Here is a 6,599-nt window from a genome sequence, read left to right on the forward strand (position 1 = left end):
TCTCCTCTCTTCTTGTCTCCTCTCCTCTCCTCTCCTCCTCTCTTCTCCTCCCTCATCTGCTCCTCTCTCCTCTCCTCTCCTCCTCTCTCGTCTCCTCTCCTCTCCTCCTCTCTCCTCCTCTCTCCTCTCCTCTCTTTCATCCTCTCTCTCCTCCCTCCTCTCCTCCTCCTCTCTCTCCTGTCTCCTTGTCTCCTCCTCTCTCTCTCCTCTCTCTCCTCTCTCTCCCCTCCTCTCTTCTTGTCTCCTCTCTCCTCTCCTCCTCTTCTTGTCTCCTCTCCTCTCCTCTCTTCTTGTCTCCTCCTCTCTCTCTCTCCTCCTCCTCCTCTCTTCTTGTCTCCTCTCCTCTCTGCTCCTCTCTCCTCCCCCCTCCTCTTCCCTCTTCTTGTCTCCCCTCTCCTCCTCATCTCTCCTCCCCTCCTCTCTCCTCTCCTCTCCTCTCCTCTCCCCTCTCCTCTCCTCTCTCTCCTCCTCCTCTCTCTCTTCTCCTTCTCCTCCTCCTCCTCTCTCCTCTCTCCTCTCCTCTCCTCTCTCCTCTCCTCTCGTCTCCTCTCCTCTCTCCTCCTCTCTCTTCTTGTCTCCTCTCCTCTCCTCCTCTCTCTCTCTCCTCCTCCTCCTCTCCTCTCTCTCCCTCCTCTCCTCCTCTCCTCTCTCCTCTCTCTCTCCTCCTCCTCCTCTCTTCTCTCCTCCTCCTCTCCTCTCCTCCTCTCTCCTCCTCTCTCTCTTCTTGTCTTGTCTCCTCTCCTCTCCCCTCCTCTCCTCTCCTCTCTCCTCTCCTGCTCTCCTCTCCTCTCCTCTCTCCTCTCCTCTCCTCTCTCCTCCTCTCTCTTCTTGTCTCCTCTCCTTCTTCTCTCCTCTCTTCTTGTCTCCTCTCCTCTCGTCTCGTCTCCTCTCTCCTCCTCTCTCTTCTTGTCTTGTCTCCTCTCCTCTCCTCCTCTCCTCCTCTCTCCTCTCCTCTCGTCTCCTCTCCTCTCCTCCTCTCTCTTCTTGTCTCCTCTCCTCTCCTCTCGTCTCTGTATATTTCCGCTGAAGTCAACACGGTGACGTCTCCCAGGAGGAGGTCAAGGAGGAGCGGGTTGTTGTTGTTGTTGTTTATTCCAGTCGCACAAAACAACCCCGAGTCTCCCCAAGAGCGACGAAGACTCACCGGCTGAGGAAGGGTTTAGAAACAACAACAAAAATACAGTCAACAAAGTGATGTTGTTGTGTTGTTTGTGTCTTTGTGTGTTTGTGTCTTTGTGTGTTTGTGTGTTTGTGTCAAGAAGCCTCGGAGAGAAAGATGGAGGATGTGTGATTATGGGAAGCTACCAAGATAATAGTCGCACTGTGTGTGTGTATGTGTCTGTACGTGTGTGTATGTGTGTATGTGTACGTGTGTGTATGTGTGTGTATGTGTGTCTGTACGTGTGTGTATGTGTACGTGTGTGTATGTGTATGTGTGTATATGTGTGCATGTATGTGTTAATAAAGATGTTACTATGATGTCCCTGTAATACGGGATCAGAGACGACACACTTTCCATACAGGGAGGACGAGACAGGGTCTGAGATCCACTAGAGACCACTAGAGACCACCAGAGACCACTAGAGACCAGAGACCACTAGAGACCACCAGAGACCACCAGAGACCAGAGACCACTAGAGACCACTAGAGACCAGAGCCCACTAGAGACCACTAGAGACCACCAGAGACCAGAGACCACTAGAGACCACCAGAGACCACTAGAGACCAGAGCCCACTAGAGACCAGAGACCACTAGAGACCAGAGACCACTAGAGACCAGAGACCACTAGAGCCCACCAGAGACCACTAGAGACCAGAGACCACTAGAGACCAGAGCCCACTAGAGACCAGAGACCACTAGAGACCACTAGAGACCAGAGACCACTAGAGACCAGAGACCACTAGAGACCACTAGAGACCAGAGACCACTAGAGACCAGAGACCACTAGAGACCAGAGACCACTAGAGCCCACCAGAGACCACTAGAGACCAGAGCCCACCAGAGACCACTAGAGCCCACCAGAGACCACTAGAGACCAGAGACCAGAGACCACTAGAGCCCACCAGAGACCACTAGAGACCAGAGATCACTAGAGACCACTAGAGCCCACTAGAGCCCACTAGAGACCAGAGACCACTAGAGACCAGAGATCACTAGAGACCAGAGACCACTAGAGACCAGAGACCACTAGAGACCAGAGATCACTAGAGACCAGAGACCACTAGAGCCCACCAGAGACCACTAGAGACCAGAGACCACTAGAGACCAGAGATCACTAGAGACCAGAGACCACTAGAGCCCACTAGAGACCAGAGATCACTAGAGACCAGAGACCACTAGAGACCAGAGACCACTAGAGCCCACCAGAGACCACTAGAGACCAGAGACCACTAGAGCCCAGAGACCACTAGAGACCACTAGAGACCACTAGAGCCCACCAGAGACCACTAGAGACCAGAGACCACTAGAGCCCACTAGAGACCAGAGACCACTAGAGACCAGGTGTCAAATCTGCAGTCGGGGAAACAGGAAGAACAGCAGAGAATACGACTGTTCCTGAAGGTTGAATGTGTGTGTGTGTGTGTGTGTGTGTGTGTGTGTGTGTGTGTGTGTGTGTGTGTGTGTGTGTGTGTGTGTGTGTGTGTGTGTGGGCCCTTTTGTTCCGGCTCTTGGGGCACTGAGAGGCCGGACCACCTCTCGGATTAATCACCGCTGACTCATCAAACTACCGTGATGGACGAGACGATCCGCCTGGCGAGGATGATGATGATGAAGATGAAGGTGATGAAGATGAAGAGCACACCGGGGGCCCCAGGAGTCACAACAAGGGGCCGTGACTTCAAACCGAGCGGGGGAACAACAAGCGCCTCTGACGTTATTTGCCTCCATTGAAAGGTGTACACACACACATACACACGTGCGCGCACACACACACGCGCGCGCACACACACACGCACACGCGTTTTTCCAACAGAGTAAATCTGATTTAAATTCTTGTTCGTTCCTCAAAAAAATAAAAAAACATTTCAAATAAATCAATAATATCTTGATATAACGAACACACAGAGGATCAATGAGATCAGTCACTGTGTGTCAACGCTGGAGAAGAGTGAGTGATTGTGATTGTGTGCGTTAAAAAAGAAACACACATCAACCACACATGGCCCTGTAATCTCTCTCTCCCCCCCCCCATCTCTCTCCCTCTCCCTCTCCACCCCCATCTCTCTCTCCCCCATCTCTCTCTCTCTCTCCCATCCCTTTCTCCCCCATCTCTCTCTCCCCCATCTCTCTCTCTCCCCCGTCTCTCCCCCCGTCTCTCTCTCCCCCATCTCTCTCTCTCTCCTCTCTCCTCCTCTCTCCCCTCTCTCTCTCCCATCTCTCTCTCTCTCCCTCTCTCTCTCTCCCCATCTCTCTCTCCCTCTCTCTCCCTCCATCCCTCTCTCCCCATCTCTCTCTCTCTCTCTCTCCTCCTCTCTCCTCCCCCATCTCTCTCCCCCTTCCTCTCTCTCTCCTCTCAGTGTGTGTGTGTGTGTGTGTGTGTGTGCGGCAGCAAAAAAAAAGCAACGCACATCCTCAGCCACATGGCCCTTTAACCATGTGCACGGTGATATCATCCACACACACCTACACACACACAAACACACACCTACACACACACACCTACACACACTCACACTCAGTAAGTACAGGCTGAGCCCCTGAGGCGGCGGTGCAGGGGGGGGGGGGGGGGGGGGCAGTTACTTTGCAGCATGAACGCGATGCATTAGCATTCAGGAGGCAGCTTCATTTAATGTAGCAACACACGCGCACGCGCGCACACACACACACACACACATGCATTGTTTTCAGCTGCAGGTGGACGACCGCTGCTGCATTCAGGGCCCGCGGTGAAACACAAAATGGGAGTGTTGTGTTGCATTGTGCCGAGGAGTGAAGGAACCCGTTAGCCCTTCAAATAGAACAATACACAATAAATAATACATAATACATAATAAATGATCAATAATAAATAATGAATAATGAATAATAAATAACAACACGCTGCTGCAACACAGCACCGACTGAACAATAAAATACACAATGCATAAAATAAATACCTTATTATGTTATTGCTCTTTACGCAGAGACGCTGCGGCAACACGTCCCTCTGGTTCACCTCCTCTGACTGGAATATAGAACCAAATATGCCATAACACCAGAGACTGTGATTTCCCTCCTAAACAGATGTGCCATCTTTGAAGTTACGCACGGGTATAAGCGTGATATCACTCCGGTGTGTGTTCCCCCCACATGTGTGTGTGTGTGTGTTACCTGCTTCCCTCTCCCTGGTCCTCCTCTACCGTGGTCCCCGGGTTGTGTCTCCGCGGTTCATTGTAATCCGGTTCTGAGGCGATGCGGCGCCGCAGTGGAGGCGCGCGCGCTCCCGTCTCCCGCGTGTCTCTCAGTACAAAATACAAATAAAAAGCCTAAAGAAGGCGAGTAGAAAAAACACACAACAACACACACATCTGTCTCTGTGTGTAGCCGCTCCTTGTGTGCCGCTCCGCCGCTCCGTGTGCGCCGCTCCGCCGCGCGCCGCGCTGCTGTCGCTCCTCCGACGCGAGCTGCTCTTCTCGCGGGTCCGCGGGCCGAGTCATCGATTGGGCAACATGGCGCGAGACCGACATGAACATTCCTCAAGTACTGGGGGGCGGGGGGATGGGGGAGGGGTCTGTGCGCTGGTCCAATCACAGCAGACGAGCGCCCCCCCCCCCCCCCCCCCGTCACCCTTTGGTACAACGCGCACCTGTTGCGGCGGACAGTTAATGTATATTAATATTAATATTAATATTAGTGATACATATTATATATTATGTATTATATATAATATATTGTAATTATATATTATATATAATATATATATATTATGAATAATATAGTATATATAATATATAATATATATAATATATATTGTTATATATACATATACATTATATATAATATATATATAATAATATAACCTGAACCTGGTATATATATACAGTATATATTATATATATATAATATATAATATTATATAGATAATATACATATAATGTATATTATATGTATTTATTATATATATTATTATATTATAAATACATATATATACGTACATATATATATATATATATCCACACACAGTCATATTACCAACACATAACCCCCTTGACTTCCTGCTACTCACTATATGTATTCATTTTTACATTTTTCTTTTTTTAAATATACCTTTAAAAAATAAATATAAAGGTGTCCCTCTTTAGAAATTAGGGAACTAGAATTCAACAACACTTTATAATAACCACATTATACATTTTAAAAGGCTCAATAAACCTAGCGAGGCAACAATGAGGTTCCGGAATGAGATGAGATGATAGGTGAGGTGATGATGTCATGGGACTACTTTATGGTGGAGGGATACAGGAGGCTCAGGTGTGACACATCGTCTGGAGACAATAAAGTATAAGAGCTGACGCAGTTACGTGACTCCCCCACTACAGCGGCACCACCCTGTTACCTCAATGACTCCACCATAACACCACCAACACCACCAACACCACCACAACCACAACACCATAACACCACAACACCATAACACCATAACACCATAACACAACACCACCACAACACCACAACACCATAACACAACACCACAACACCATAACACAACACCACCACAACACCATAACACCATAACACAACACCACTATAACATAACATACAATACACCACCATAATAATAACACCATAACACCATAACACCATAAGCACCACACATAACACCAATTACCACCAACACATAATAATAACACCACATAACACCATAACACCACAACACCACCAAACACATAACACCACCACACCACCAACACCACTAACACCACCATAACACCACAACACTAACAACACCACCACAACACTACCATAACACACAATACATACAACACCACATCATAACACCACCACAACACCACAACACCACCAACACCACAACACCATAACACCACCATAACACCACCAACACCACCATAACACCACAACACCACCACAACACCATAACACCACCAACACCACCATAACACCATAACACCACCACAACACCATAACACCCACAACACCACAACACCATAACACCACCAACACCATAACACCACCAACACCATAACACAACACCACACTAACACCACCAACACCACCACAACACATAATAACACCACATAACACCACTACACTAACACCACAACAATAACACCACAACACCATAACACCATAACACCACCAACACCACCACAACACCATAACACCACAACACCATAACACCACAACACCACAACACCATAACACAACACCACCACAACACCACCAACACCACCACAACACCATAACACCATAACACCACAACACCATAACACAACACCACCACCACAACACAACACCACCACAACACCACCAACACCACCACAACACCACAACACCATAACACACCACCACCACAACACCACAACACCATAACACCATAACACCACCACAACACCATAACACCACCAACACCACAACACCATAACACCACAACACCACA

General features: G+C 48.6%; 1 protein-coding gene across 1 annotated transcript in view; it reads right to left on the minus strand.

Annotated features, from left to right (window-relative positions):
* The window catches only part of shisa7b (shisa family member 7), a 25,187-nt gene extending 20,748 nt beyond the window's left edge, over window positions 1-4,439 (minus strand). The window contains exons 1-2 of the mRNA XM_056427358.1: window positions 4,313-4,439; window positions 4,099-4,166 (exon numbers count right to left, since the gene is read on the minus strand). The gene's annotated coding sequence lies outside the window, so the exon portion shown is untranslated. The remainder of the gene's footprint in view (window positions 1-4,098; window positions 4,167-4,312) is intronic.
* Between the last annotated feature and the right edge of the window lie 2,160 nt (window positions 4,440-6,599).

The sequence above is a fragment of the Pseudoliparis swirei genome, chromosome 1 (assembly GCF_029220125.1).
Source record: "Pseudoliparis swirei isolate HS2019 ecotype Mariana Trench chromosome 1, NWPU_hadal_v1, whole genome shotgun sequence".
Taxonomy (NCBI): Eukaryota; Metazoa; Chordata; class Actinopteri; order Perciformes; family Liparidae; genus Pseudoliparis; species Pseudoliparis swirei.